Here is a 15718-nt window from a genome sequence, read left to right on the forward strand (position 1 = left end):
TCATTATAATTGGTATGAATCTTTATGTCGTTAAGGTTCATTGGTAAAAAAAACGAATAAATTTAAATCCCAGTAAAGGGAAATATAATTGTGATTTTCTTTATTTAATTATATTATATTGTTCATGTATTATTGAATCTTATTGAGACGTATCTAAGAAAAGCAAGGGAATGTTATATATTTTTTGTTAATGAAAATTAATTATAAAGGTATGTTAGTTGTTAATGGATATATCAGTCAAATTAGTAATCTGTGATATAGTATTGTTCTTGGTATCTGATTTAAGTAACAGGTGGTATATATCGCTTAGATTCTTGATGTCACTCTTAACATTAATGGAGAAATCGTTAAGAAAAATATAAGACATTTCAATGAACTCTCTTTTAGATTTATTGTTCTCACGGTGGAGAATTGTGGTGTTGGTATAGTCCATGAGATGACCAGTGGAATGGACATGTTTGGCTAATGCACAACGGTCAGGGTGAAGTCGAGAATCACTTTTGTGTAATGTAATACGTGATTTCAATAATTGAGATGTTTGACCGATGTAGGAATTGTTGCAAGAGAGACATGGAATGTTGTAGACAATATTACTAAGCCTATCTATGGGAGTCTTATCTTTTATCTTAGAATAAAGATTATTAATTGTTAGGGCTGATCTACAAGCTACATTAAGTTTAATGTTGTTATTATTATTGCCAAAGCTATTTTCAACACTTTTCAGAATCCTTGTTAACCCCGGAGTGATATCTCTGAAATATGGTAATGAAAAATATTTGTTTATAGGAGTATCAGAGACTGGGTTCCCACTTAAGACATCAGGATCAGCATTGTTAGTCGCGAAGGAAGGTGAAATATCTTCGTCATGGATAGTATTAAACAAAATCTTATTAACTAATGGTGTTGGATAAGCGTTTGAAATAAAAAGTTTTTGTAGGATTTGTAGGTTTTTTTTTTGTATATAAAAAACTTTTTTTGCACATAGTAACAAAAAACACCACTATGTTACTAGCAAAGTTTTTTAATATTCTAACTCTACAAGTCTAAGTTACGGTAAGATCAATAATGTTTTAATAGATAATATATGGTAGCTAATTATAATTTATTCTCTTTCAGCCCTGAAGAAGCCAAATTAATTCTCTTTGGCGAAAACGTTCGGCGAAACAATTGATACACATTAGAGTATTTCTTGCAGATTTCCCCAATATTTAAGAGTTTACTATTTAACTAATCTGCAAAGATTAAATTTCTTTTCCTATATATATATATATATATATATATATATATACTCTCAAAAGCAAAAAATACTTTCCATGTTTAAAGGACTGGACTTAACTAAACACACTTTTACTAATAATAATTGCGCAGAGCTATAATCAATTTGCCATAATTAAGTAGGTCTGTAAGGAGGGGAAAAAATGCAATGCATCTTTTGTGTGTCAACGTATTAACTTCTAATTCAGCTTTCAGCAATCTCCGCTAGGGCCGCAAATGTTGCAAAGGACGAGTAAAGAGTAGACAATAGGAAAATAAATTTCCAAAAAAAAACTATGAAATTATAAAGCAAGTGTTATATATTTTCAAAATGAATTAAGTACCATTATTTTAGAATATCTAATAAAAAATATACTCAGATAATCAGAATAAGGTAAACCGACCTAATAACGGCCCAGTTAAGGAATATTTGACTTTTGACGTAAATATTAAGACAACAAAATAATAGAGAAAATTGATTTAAAGTATATTTAATAGCTTGATGTTTTCTAAATGTGGTTTTTATTTGCCAAAAAAAAATTGTTTTCACTAAAATGCAAAAAACTTTAATTCCGGCCCATTTTGAAAAATTAGTGGTAATTTCGGCCTAATGGTATTTTAATTTCGGCCTGTATGTCAAGAGGAATATCTTTTTTTTTTAAACTGTACACACAATTATTTGTAAATATGTATTTTAATATTTTCAAAGTAGGTATAAGAAATACAGAAATATAAAAGCATACAAACTCTTCGATACAAAAACAAAAAATTTTATATAGAAGAGGCATAGAAAAACTAAAAATAAAATAAAAATATGTACATACGTAATACATTTTGAACCTAAAAAAAATAACAAAAAATACTTTCATAAGTTTCATAGCAACAGTATTTTTTTTTCATTTATTGCAAAAGAGCATAGAGCTATGAAAGACCTACAAATTATTTGTCTCAGGTACAGAAAAAAGACCTCTTTCATTAAAGTACTGACGCGGTGCTCCAATTAAACAAACAATTTCCTCTGGATTATACCAAGTAATATAACCTGTCTCTGGTCATCTCCAATGATATCTTATTTGTTTCATAGCTTTGATTTTGTCTTTTGAAATTATCTTCTGTTATTTCTTCTACTACTCCCGGAAAATGTTTCTCCTCGTAAACTACAATGACATAGTGACCTGGCTCGTAGTCGCCCACCTTTAAATCCCTAGAGTTGTTAGATTTTGGCTTTCTGGTTCTTTCATCTATTTTTCTGCCGGAAACAACATTTTCTTTTTCATTTGCTCCATCTCTACTCTTTGTTTTTCTTCATTTTCAATGTTAATTTTTAATTTGACAGATTTCGAAATTTTAATTTTTTCTGTTTTCCTGCCATCACAATCTGCATTTTTCTTCGTGATGTTAGTTGCTTTTCTTTTTTATTAAGCTTTTATTTTTCCCTGCTTCCTTTTTATTTTTTTCAACTTCTACTCTCCTCTCGTACTACAGGAAATCATCAACAATCGTTACCACAGGTGTTATTTATTTTGCAGCCTCTCTTTTGGACGTTTGAGCTATTTTTCTGGGGAAATAAAATGCATTTTTAAATGGCGTTGGAAATTTTAGAGGAGTGACAAAATAGGTTTCAGTAGAATTTATGGGAGATTCATTTTGAAAATAGGTTCAGAAATCATGGACTATTTTGCATTCACATCTTTCAATGTACTTTTTAGTATTCTATACATTTTGGATGCTTTAAAAGCAGACACGCCAGTTGTCATACGTAAATATTTTTTTTTGCATTGGCTTGGGCTTTTTAGTTCTGACCGTGATTCTAGAAAAAAACTCAAATGTGAATAATTGAGTCTTTTTTGTAGATACCATGTCAGGCTAAATTTGGATAAAGCCGAAATTAGAACATATGCGAAATATAATAAAATCCAATACCGCCAAGAATAAAATAAAATTATTTTAATGTTTTTTTTGTGGTTAATAAATTGTCAGACTATATATTTTACCTTAAGTAACAAAAAAAAATAATTTTTTTTTGGGAACAAATTCGAGACGTTTTTTTCAATTTTCTTCCATTAGAAATAACTACCTGACTTTCATAGTTGTAAACTTCCTTTTTTGCTTTTACAGAAAAAAAAGTATGGGACGGAATTTCATAGTACGTTGTTGGTAATATTTTTTTTTAAATAATATATTAGTTTTTTTAATAACCTTTGATATGTGGACATGTGGACAGTTGTTCAAAGAAGGATGTTGAGGTTATGTCGCTTTAGTGATTAACGAAAAAATATGTCTTTTATTTTAGTAAAGATCACAAGACAGAGGAAGATAAAAAAACCTTTGATATTAATGAACAAAAAGTTGAACTGAAAAAAAAACGCTTAAATTCGTAATTACGGCCTATTGAGGAATATTTTTGTCAGATCGAGAAAATTTTGATAGCAGCCGAGCCGAATACAAACAAAAAATGATTTTTAAATTCGATCCATTTAAACCACAAGGTCCATTTCCAAAGGATCAACAAACAAAGCGAGGTTTTTCAATTTATTATTATTTCTACTTAAATAAGGCTGGTATAAACATTTTAAGGCCATGGTTGTGTTATTCTAATATTTTGAGCAAACCATATTTCTGTTGGTTTTTAGCAGATTGTCAAAGCAAACTACACTGTTCGGCATGGGTTAACGGTGTTTCTGTTGGAAACAATTTCACACAATGTATAATTGATGATAAAAACTCACAGCAACATATTAAAGCATCTTAAAATCATTAGTTACAAGGTGATATCATTGATACTTTACTGCAGAGAGAAATCAGCAGTAAAATAACTTTCTGGCAAAATGTACTACATCGTATAAATAATCTTATAATTACTTTAGTATCACGCAATTTACCATTAAAAGGCCATGATTCTGAATCTGGAAATTTTGTATCAGTTTTACATTTAATATCTAATTATGATCCTATTTAAAAAAAAAATAATTTTGAAGCCGAAAGATGAGATAAATTATTTAAGCCCCACAATTCAAAATCACATTATTAGTTTACTTTGTATTGCAGTTGGGAAACAATTGTCTTGGAAATTAAAAAAGTTCCATTTATGGCGATTATTTTGGATCCACTCAAGACTTGTCGAAAACTGACCAACTTATAGTTTTGCGATACGTGTCAATAGTAGAAAACAATAAGTCTGTACCCAAAGGAATCAAAATCTGTGAGCCTTTTTGCTTTTTGGGGTTCATAGCAGTAGCTGATTGCAGTGCAGAAGGGCTTAAAACTCTTATTTTGAATAGTTGGATAGAATATAGAATTATTAATAATAATAAAGTTTATTTATAACAAAAAAATTGTGTTACAATATAGATTTACATATTTTATCTAATATATAAATAAACCCAGTTTCTCAGAGAAATTGTGTGTCAAATGGATTACAACTTGTACGTGAGGGTTGAATTTTTTTAACATATTTTTATTGCAGAAATTAAAATTATAAAAACTTTGAAGTAGTCACATGCAAACTGTTGACAAATTACAATTGGGAAAATATAAAATTTAAAAATATAACATTTATTTGAAATTTCAGCTTATTAACACATGTTCATAATTCATGCAATTTATATCTATTACCGTGGATCTATTGTTTGAATTTTTTATAGTTGTGTATTTTTTGATGTTAGATGGTAGGCAATTGAAAATTTTTGTTCCCAAAAAATAAATGCACCGTTGACCAATAGCTTTTTTTTTGGTACTAATATCCTTATATTTCTATTTTTAGTTTGATATGTATGTACAATTCAGAAATCATCTCTCGGTGTAAATATAATAACCATTTGTAATTATTAAGTTTAGTAACGGGTGTATGACGAAAACGGCAAGTATTTAGTTTTTTCAATATTTAATGTTAACTGGTTATGTTGAAACCATTTTTTTATTTTTACCAAGTCCATTTCGACATTTCCCTTTAACTTTTTTCAATCACTATTGCTATAAAAAAAAATAGCTATATCGTCAGAGAAACTTGACTGATGATCTGGCCAGGGTTCTGTAATGTAAGTAATGTGTTTATATAAATAGTAAATAATAGCGGCCCCAACACCGTTGCTTGTGGGACTCCGTAAGTCACAGGTCTGGTAGCTGATTTTACCATCTAAAGTTACCTTTTGCTGTCTGTCGCGTAAGTTAAGTAGCTCTTTAACAATTTAAAGGCCGCACCTCTGATGCCGTAATTGTTTAGTTTATGTAATAATATTTTGTGGTTTATAGTATCAAATACTTTAGAGAGAACTACAAATATACATAAAGACGCTTTTTTCTAATCTAAAGAATTGTAAATATTTTTTATCAATTTACTAATTGCAACTTCTGTAGACCTTTCCTTTCTAAAGCCATATTGACTTTTAGATAATATATTATGTTTCTTTAAAAAATTATTTTGATGATAATAATTTTTTCGATTACTTTACTGATATTCGAAGTTAAGCTTATTGGGCTATAGTTTCCAAGTTCACTACGATCTCCACTAAAAGGTGGTTTAATGATACCTGTTTTTAATACATTGAGAAATATACCTAATTTGAAACAGTTATTGATTATATAAGTCAATGTTTTAGCAATTTGCTCCGCAACTTCTTTTAACATTTCTGATCTGAGGGTATCTATACCTGGCGACTTTTTATTTTTTAGTGTATGTATAGTTTTTATGACTTCATCTTCATTCGTTGGAAATAAATATATGCTATTTTTTACGCACTTAGTTTCTTCAACATAATTGAAAGGTGTATCAATTTTCTTAGCACGTTTTTTTCCCAAGTCACTGAAATAGTTATTAAATAGACCCGTAATTTTTTCATGATCTGTTTTTAAATTATCCTCTGTCTTTTTCTGTCACTGAAATAGTTATTAAATAGATCTCCATTTTTTTAAGATCTTTTATTAAATTGTCATCAGCTGTCTTTATCTGTTTAATTTCTGTTTTAACTACTGTTCCGTCACAAAATTTTCTGATACATGTCCAAACAGCCATTGAAGTGCAAGTAGTTTTATCAATTAAGTCATTAAAATGTTACTTTTTTGATTTTGTTAATAAGATAATTTTTGGATAATTTATATTCATTACTGATATTCATGTCACTGGGGTGTTCCTTAGATTTTTTATATAAATTATTTTTCTCCTCAATAGCTTTTAATAATTCTAAATTGATTTAAGGTTTCTTGTTTTTTTATTTTTTTTTTTCGAATTTGTACTTCCTTAGTTGCTATGTCAATATTTAGTTGTAGTCAATATTTAGTATGTTTGTGGAATTATAAACACAGATCCAATTTTCGCCTTTTAAATTTAGCTTTAACTGTATGTAATCAGAGTATTTTTTGAACTTTGCATTCTTTTGTTTATTTTTAAGATTAACTGATAAGTTGAAATTTTCTAATATTATTGTAATGGGACTATGATCAGTTATTTCGTAGTTATCTTTACTTTTTTGTGAAGTTTCAATAAAGAAATGATCAAGGCACGATTTACTTTGACCTCTTGTGATTTGGTTTATATGATACATATCCATGCATGTAAAGTAAGTATTTATACTATTATTACTCATGTAAGTAAATAATTGTTAAAGCATGAATTAAATACCTTTGGGCATGAGCTTGGTGATCTGTATGAAGAACCGATTTTAATATTTTCATTTTTTCCGTAAATTTTCAATTCGATTGCTATCATTTCAAAAATTTTAATAATGTTGTATTTATAGTTTAGATTGTTTTTTTACATATATAATAACACCATCATTTCTGTTAAAGTTACCTCTACTATATATGAGTTTGTATTCATGTATTTGAGATATATTGCAATCAAGGAGCTGTAAACTAATAATTTCAAAACCATATGTAAATTGATTTTAAAAAAGGATAAATACCTCAAAGTTTTTTTGGACGCTTCGGATATTTAGATGCAGTATTTTTAAGGGTAAATTACTATTTTTACTAACATGACTTTTTTACTAACATGATTGAATTCTACCATTGTATTCATTGTTTGACCTTTAATATTATTGTTATTATAATCACGTATAAATGGATCCATGTTCAAACTAGTAGGTATATATTAGCATTAAATACACCCATTTATTAGATGAACGTAATCTAGAAAAGTGCGTTGACTTTTGGAGCTGGTTCTCAGTAGACTTATTTTTCTATAATTATAAATTATAGTTATTATTATAAATAATAATTATTATTTAATAATTAGTATTTATAATTATGAATAACAACTATTAGATAATAATTATTATTTAGTTGATTTTTCTAAATCTAGAGGGCATGGTTACGATGGAGCAAACGTTATAACGGGTGAATATGAAGGATTAAAAGCACTTATAAAAAAATATGCTCCAAATGCAGATTACATTCATTGTACGGCGGATACATTAAATTTAATTTTAAATGATGCTGTAAAACGTGTTTCTGGAGTGTAAATGTTTTTTGATAATTTGAAAAAAGTATATTATACTTTTTTTGTTTATAGTATAAAACGTTGGCCAATAAGTAACAACAAGTCAGAAAAATATAAAATTGCTCTCAAAGCAATCAAAGTATGTTTTACTAGATGTCTTCAAGGTACAATTCTTTATCGGATATAAAACAAATAAATTTAATTTCGGCTAAAAAAGACAAACGTATGAATGTAAAAATATAATTACACGATTTCATAGTGCTTGTCGTCTTTTTTTTTTCAGTATTGTTTGAAATAATAAACCCTGTTTCTAAAAGCCTTATAAAGCTCTACAGCATGAAAACAATGATTTACAGAACGCTCGTATTCTACTAAGTAATCTTATGCTGAAAGATACAAGAAATCAAAATTCATTTCATAATTTTATAAACGAGTCTAAAAACAGCAACAAAGTGAGGGGTAACAACTATTTTTAAAACTAAAGGACAAAGACTAACAAAGAGATTTTTTGATGAAGTATTAGAAGATGAGAGGATTTCAAACCTGGCATCGTAATTCACGGTCAATATATTATTGCTGTTTATACATATACTGATTTCTCAAACCAAACATAGGTTTCAAAGTATGTTGACTTGAACATTTAAAGTAGTTATTATAACCCGAGAACTTTTATCATTTCCGAATAAAATTATAGAAAAGAAAAGTCGAAAGACTGACTGCTAAATAAGACAAAGACATTTTCATTTCATATTTATGAACAGTTACTTGCTTTAAAAATCTGTTTGCAAACTCAAATTAAAATTGATTAAAAACTACCTCAGGACTTCTATGGGACAGAAACGACTATCAGACTTCTACAGAAACCGAAAATCTAGAGAAATTTAAATCTTTTTTAACTATGGACACTTTAATAAATAAGTTTGCCGAACAAAAGGCGAGAAAAGTTCATTTTTAAGTTGTTTGGGTAACATATTATTGGCTGGTAGAAGCATTTGTAATTGAAATTATATTTGTATACTTTATAACTATATTTAATAAATATTTTGTTCAATACAAGCGTTTTGCTTCTTTTGATGAACATTTTTTTACCACTATTCCATACCAGTCGTGGAAAACGGGGATAAACGTGGGCCCCATAGGGCTAGTTACGTCACTGAAAATAACATTTTTTATGATTTATATGACATTAATCATACTACTATTCTTTACATGTCATTTTCTCAGAATGAACTATTTTGACTTGATGAGTTTTCATAAATCCCACGATATTTAACATGTCTTGATTCTGTTCTGTAAGCTAGACACAATTAAAATATTAGAAGAAGAAAGAACAAAAACAAAAACATTTGTTTACTTTTACAAAAACTTATACTTCAAACTACACTTGATAAAGATAAAGAAACTAATTTATAAACCCTTTCAAAACATTTTCCATCACAACAAAAAAATGACGACAGAGACCATTAATTTTAATTGCCAAAATGTTTGAAAATAATTGTTGATAACAAAATATAGTAGGTATATATCAAGATAATAATTACAACAATCAAAATCCGCTTCGATGTTCTTTTCTGTTACTTGTCATAACAAGAAAATTTATGGTACTTTTGTCCATCACTGTGTAATACAAACATAATTTATTCCTTCTAATCAATCGCCCACCTGTACAATTACCAACCCTAAATACCATTCAAAAATAAATTTCTGTTATTCTTGTATACACATATTGTTTACAAATTCTGTCACTAATTCCAACCCAAAAAAGAATTATAATATTCCACAGTTCCTTTCAACTTCCTGTTTCACTATTGTTGTTCGTCCTCCTCATGCCCAAACCAATAAGAATTGGTTGAGCATTGCTCGGCACTATTCCTGTACCCGTACAACACAGGTAAAGGGACATTATTCAAGCTCCGACTGAAGTGGTGGGGATTGCAACGCATCCTGGCAAGCTGTGGACGAGAACAGTTGAAGAGAGTTCAGTTCAGAGTCGACGTTCATACGGAATGTGCGCGCCTGTGACACTCTGCTTTCTATACAACTTCGCGATCTGATATTCAGCTTTACAGCTCGGTCCAACCCCCTGTGAGCTTCAGAGGTGGTGTACCCCGACTATAAACAAGATAATTTGTTTGAAAGGATTAGCATTTAGTGACGATTTGGGATTAGTGATTGATTAGAAAACAGTGATAGAAATTGTTTTTGTGCCTTAGTTAACTGTTGTGTGACTACAATTAAAGTGGATTTTCTTGCTTGATTTAATAAGGTTAGTGGGTTTTGATCTAATAATCCTCGAATCATTGTTTTAAAGAAATGCAATGAGTAGTTAAACAAGTACTTACAACATCTAAAATAGAGTAGAAAATAACTAAACTTAATTTATGTTTTAAAAAACTGATACTACCAATTTATTTAGTACAAGATACGGAAGTATTGTCCAATTTTAAAATATAATAAAGGTCACTAAGTAATTTCTGCTGGAAAAATATAGACAACACAATGATCCTCGTCGATTTAAAGTTTATATAACCTTTTGTAGTGTATTAAGTTCTCCAAAATCGTCCCAAGGGTGGAATCTTCGTTCGTTACTATATAGAATTTAAGATTTGCCTACGATCATTTGTTGAATGTAGAGTGACTGGGTATTTCTAAGTTTTGTTTGTTTTTTAAAATATGTTTTAATATTTGCCCCATTTTGAATTATGCTGTGCTGTAATTGTTTGTATGTTTATTTATTTGTTAAGTATATTTTTGTGTCCTAAACTAACATTCTCTACAGATGTACTCAACTCTTATCTCTTTTTCCTGATGGATAAGATTTGGAAAATATTGTTTAACGTATTTTCTGTTTGATATCAAGAGTTGCATCTACCTAATCATGTCGATCTATTTATATGTTGTGATAAAAATGTGTTTGAGATACCTGTCCTTCTAAAATGTTTTTTGCCATCTTCCGTAAAGCATTTTGTGTAAACTTGTCTTCTTTTTCTATAAGGTCCTTTCCTTGTGAACTTACTATATTTTCAGGTTATTCTGGTTCTGGTTTCTGTTTTCTCGGGTACTTCTGCTCAATCGTCGATAGTTCATCATTATCTGCGTAAATTGTATAAAATTATCTTAAAAATATTTTGATTAAATGCTTTAGTATTATTATTCTGCATAACAATACTTCTTTTTACTTATTTTTTTTCGAAAAAGTTGATCATATCTTTTTCTTTTTAATACAGTTTTCAAGTATAGACATAACTCAATCCTCTTAAATTTGAATGAGAAAATAACTATGCAAGGATCTTGTGATTCTAGTAAGGTGTTATTTTTGGTTGAACGTCCTTTCATCTACCTACATTAGTTTTTATCTTAAGTGGAAAACTACTATTTTTCCAACATTCTATACAAATATTCTACTATTATTCTATTCCTAAGTTTTGGTTGATTGTTAATTTGCATCATTATATTCTGATGCAATAGTGACTGAATATTCTACTGATTCCGCTTGACTTTTACTAAAATTTTTAATATCTTTAACTATTCAAAATTTAGTTTTAGCAACCTGATTTATACCATGTTTTGCTGTCAATATCTGCAAATTCACTAGACGCTTGAGGAAGTAAATGACAATTGAAAATATAATATATTTTCATTTTCCAGTGTGATGGCATTGAAAGCAGGGAAAATGTTATTCATGCGTTTCACTAAAATCATGAATAATGTTTTTCATACTTTCAGTCGTTACTTTTTTCGAATATTGGCGATTAATCTGGTAAATCTATCTTTATCAACTGCTATTTCAAATATATGTATCCACACCAGTCCTTTGTCTAATATTCTTAATATACGTTATTTTTTACATTTTATTCCTAAGATATTCTACTTTCCCAGATATTATTGAAAATACATAGTAACCATGTTGCTGCCTATCGCCCTAAAAATTGCTTCTCATTGTTCACGTGTGTTCCATCCATATTTTCAAAGTTTTTCGAAGTATTCTAATCTCCACTGCTTTGACCACAGAATATGGTTCGTTTTAAAAATTCGTCGTTAGCAAGACTTAACGACATATTTAACTAAACGCTAAACATAGTGAACAACATTATAGACAAGGTCCACAAATTGTGCAACTAGGAAATGCGCCTCCTTATTCGACCCATTTCTTCTCGCCCTACTGTCTCGAGCATTCTTGTGAAATGACAGTGTCTATACCTATTCCGCTACTTATTTATTTTTTTATTAATACAGATTTACGTATTTAAATAAAACTAGTATTTACAATGTTCTTGGATAAAGGTCCCAAATAGTGCTTTCACATTAATTTGTTGAATTTTGGTACCAGCACCCCAATAAGTATCAATCATAAAAAAGTTAAAGAGGTTAAAATTTAATCCTTTTTTAAGTATTTTCAGTAAATTTATAAGTATAATCAGATTAGATCAATGCTAAAAACTAGATACCTGTTAAGAAACTCTTTCAGACAATAATTTTTGCTTGTTTCTATAAAGCACTCACTACTTTTGTTCTATATAGTAATTAATTATATAAACGGTGAATTCTGAAAGGAGTCTCGCAACATTTGCATAATAAATATTCTAAGGTATTTTAATTACGAACAGTGGTTGGTAAAATTATTTACTTATAATACCTATTCTAAACTTTGAAATTTATCCATAAATTAAACTGCCAGTGAACGTTTCCGTATTCTAAAATAAAATTGTTTTTTATATTATCAAAATTAATTAAATCATATAATTTTATTCTGTTTCTGCATGTGTAGCTTTGTCAATTATATCTCTATACACATATCAATATTCAATTCTGTGAACTAACCTCTTCTTAGAGTGCCCCTTTTGGAACTTGACTATGCAAACTCCACTCATCAACTGTTCATGTTCATCATCATCATCATTCTGGCTTTACAACCCTGCGTGGGTCCTAGCCTCCTTAATAATTTTTCTCCAGTCGTCTCTATCCATCGCCTTTCTCCGCCAAGCATGCATTACCATGTTTCTCATGTCTTCATCGATGTTATCAAGGAACCTTGTTCTTGGTCTTCCTCTTCTTTTTCTTCTCTTACCAATGGATCTATAAGGCACGTTTTTCTATCTGGGTTATTTTGTTCCATCAGCATTACATGCCCTATCCACCTCAGACGTCCTATCTTATTATATTTAACGATATCTGGTTTCTAGTATATTTAATAAAGTTCGAAGTTCTATCGTCTTCTACATACTCCATTGTCATGCACTACTCCATAGATTCACCTTAGTACTTTTCTTTCGAAACATCTTAACATGTTTTATTACTCTTTATTAGAGTCCAGGTCTCTGAACTGTATGTTAGGACTAGGCATATTATTGTTTTGTAGAGTTTTATTTTTGTATAACTCGATATAACTGTGGAGGAGATTGAACAAAAAATAGCCTTTTGGCGGTGAAAATTCTGTGTTTATCTCTACGGTAGTATTATTTTCAGTCTTACTGTTCTTATTAGCTGTTCAAAATTTTCACTGTTTTGCTGCAAAATGTTTTTTAGCCACGATAGTCTTTGCCATAGCCATATTTCAAATACCTCAAATTTATTTACTGTCGATGTTTTAACTCCATAGAGAAGAGTCAAACAGACGTAGGTAGTCGATTTTGTTAAACACAGGATTTTTTCTAAAGGTTTTTTGACTGCTATCGATCTATCCTTCCAGGTACTTGAACTTGTTTACATGTTCTAAAATGTGTCCCTATATTGCGAGTTTGGTTTCTTAATTATCATTAAAAGTACTATAATAGAAGTACATTTTGGATGAGTATGATAGCATCATTTTTGTTTTTAATTATATTATTTTATTCATTCGTTTAAGAATTTCTATTTCTGTAAAATGCCCTGGCTGTCCCATCTGTCGAGTTACTATTTTTTTTTAATGTTTTAAGCATTTTCCTCAAGTACCTGCTTGCAACATGATTTTTTTTTGTAATAATTACTTTTCAACTGTATGTACCTATAGTATACCGTTATTATAAGTCACCTTGGAATTTAGCTGTCTTCTGATCCATCACCAATAGAAGTACCGAAATAAGTCAGTCTCAGTAAATCATATCCTCTTTAGATATGTACCCATGGAAAATAAAAAATATTACATTTTAAAAACATGTTAAATATTTGGTGTTTAATTTGTTTATAATATTTTATGATGCTCAGCGATGGGCATTTTTTAATGCCTATTTTATATAAATATACATGCTTAGATATACATATAAATGACTCAAATTAGGTATAGATTCAATATTAAGATTCATGTCACATCAACTCTTTTCTTCGATGTTTGTTTTCAGAAGATTCAACGAACATATTACCATTGAATGCTATAGATGAGCATTACATTTGGTAGTATTAGTATCAATCACTTGTAAATATTGTTTTATCCTTCATTAAATTTTAAATATTTAGATATAGGAGTAACATCTTAATTACTACTGAACAGAAACAATCAACACATACTTACTAAAATTTAAATCAATTATATCAACAAACAATTTTCTTGTTTGAAAAATAGTAAATATTTAAGTAATTAAAAAAGATTATTTTCAAAACATAGGGATGTTAAAAATGCATCCCAGAATTTTAATTTTGGGAAAACTGATTCTGAACTTGTTGCATGTTTAAGTTAAGTTATGTTTTTACCGGATTAGATCACATTTGATTGTAATGAGAATTACGTTCTATATATATATATATATATATATATATATATATATATATATATATACATATTTGGACATTTCGATTTCCAATTCGGAAAATTAAAAACTAAAGGATTTAAAAATTAAGAAACATATTTAACCTGTACATATGTGATAGTTGAATTACTTAGCCTCGATCTTGTAGGCAAAGGTAACGTTTAGGCAACATGTTGAAAAATGAGTATGATATTTTCACCAATAATTTTTCTTGATTAATAAAAACTATCACACTACAAAAACTATAATAACTCCAACTTGTGGCTAGATATACGATGTAGATTCTTATTGTAACCTAATATAGATAATACCTTATAAGGGTGACTACATAGTAATATCACATTACCTATAATGAAATTCAGAAAATAAATAGAATTCTAGGATCCAAAAGTTTTCGTTGTTAACTTTTTGACGATTTTTTCTTACACCGAATATCATAATTTATTAAAGAATTATGAAATGATAACAATTAATTGAAATAAATAATAAATTTTTATTCGATCAAAATTGTATATAATACACCTACATATTTGTAAAAGTCTATATGCGACAAAAGAAAAAGATTCACACAAGTTCAGAAAAAAAGTTTATTATACCAACATTAAAACAGCCGATCCACTTATTATAAGTATGTAATAAGTGGATCACTTATATTGAAAGTTAAAGCATTATAACATGCTTTTAATGAATTACCTACTACACTAAACTTCCTTAATTTCTAGGAAGTTAAAACTATTTTGACAGTATGTCTGTTGCATAAATATGTCTTCAGTTCTAATACATGTTTTTAAAAGATCAAATTTCAGCTCTACTTCGTGTTTTTTGTGTCCTGTTAGTTTTTGTAATGTAATTCAGGTTAATTGCTATCACATATGTAGGTCTAAATATGGCAATTTTACTAAAAAACAATAAATTTTCTACATTTTATTTTATATCTTATCAAATTATTTTATAATTATAAAAATTGCTCCTCATTGCTCACGTTTTCAATACATAGTTTCAAAGTTTTTCGAAGTATTTTCATATCGGGGCTTTAACTTCTACCACAGAATTTGTTTCATTTTAAAAATGCGCCGTTAATAACATTTAAAGACTTAAGTTAAAACTATTTTAACAGTAGGTACTTATGTCTGTTGCATAAAGACATCTTCAGCTCTAATACATGTTTTTTAAAAGATCAAATTTCAGCTCTACTTAATGTTTGTTTGTGTCCTGTTAGTTTTTGTAATGTAATACAGGTAAATTGATATAAAATATGTGGGTCTAAATATGTCAATTTTCCTAAAAAACAATAAATCATTTTGTC

The 15718-nt window shown here is 28.7% G+C and overlaps 1 protein-coding gene across 1 annotated transcript in view; it reads left to right on the plus strand.

The window, feature by feature from the left end:
- Nucleotides 1–9685: 9685 nt before the first annotated feature.
- olf413 (DBH like monooxygenase olf413) overlaps nucleotides 9686–15718 on the plus strand; it is a 412976-nt gene continuing 406943 nt past the window's right edge. Inside the window, exon 1 of the mRNA XM_072537489.1 lies at nucleotides 9686–9956. The gene's annotated coding sequence lies outside the window, so the exon portion shown is untranslated. The remainder of the gene's footprint in view (nucleotides 9957–15718) is intronic.

This window comes from Diabrotica undecimpunctata, chromosome 7 (assembly GCF_040954645.1).
Source record: "Diabrotica undecimpunctata isolate CICGRU chromosome 7, icDiaUnde3, whole genome shotgun sequence".
Lineage (NCBI taxonomy): Eukaryota > Metazoa > Arthropoda > Insecta > Coleoptera > Chrysomelidae > Diabrotica > Diabrotica undecimpunctata.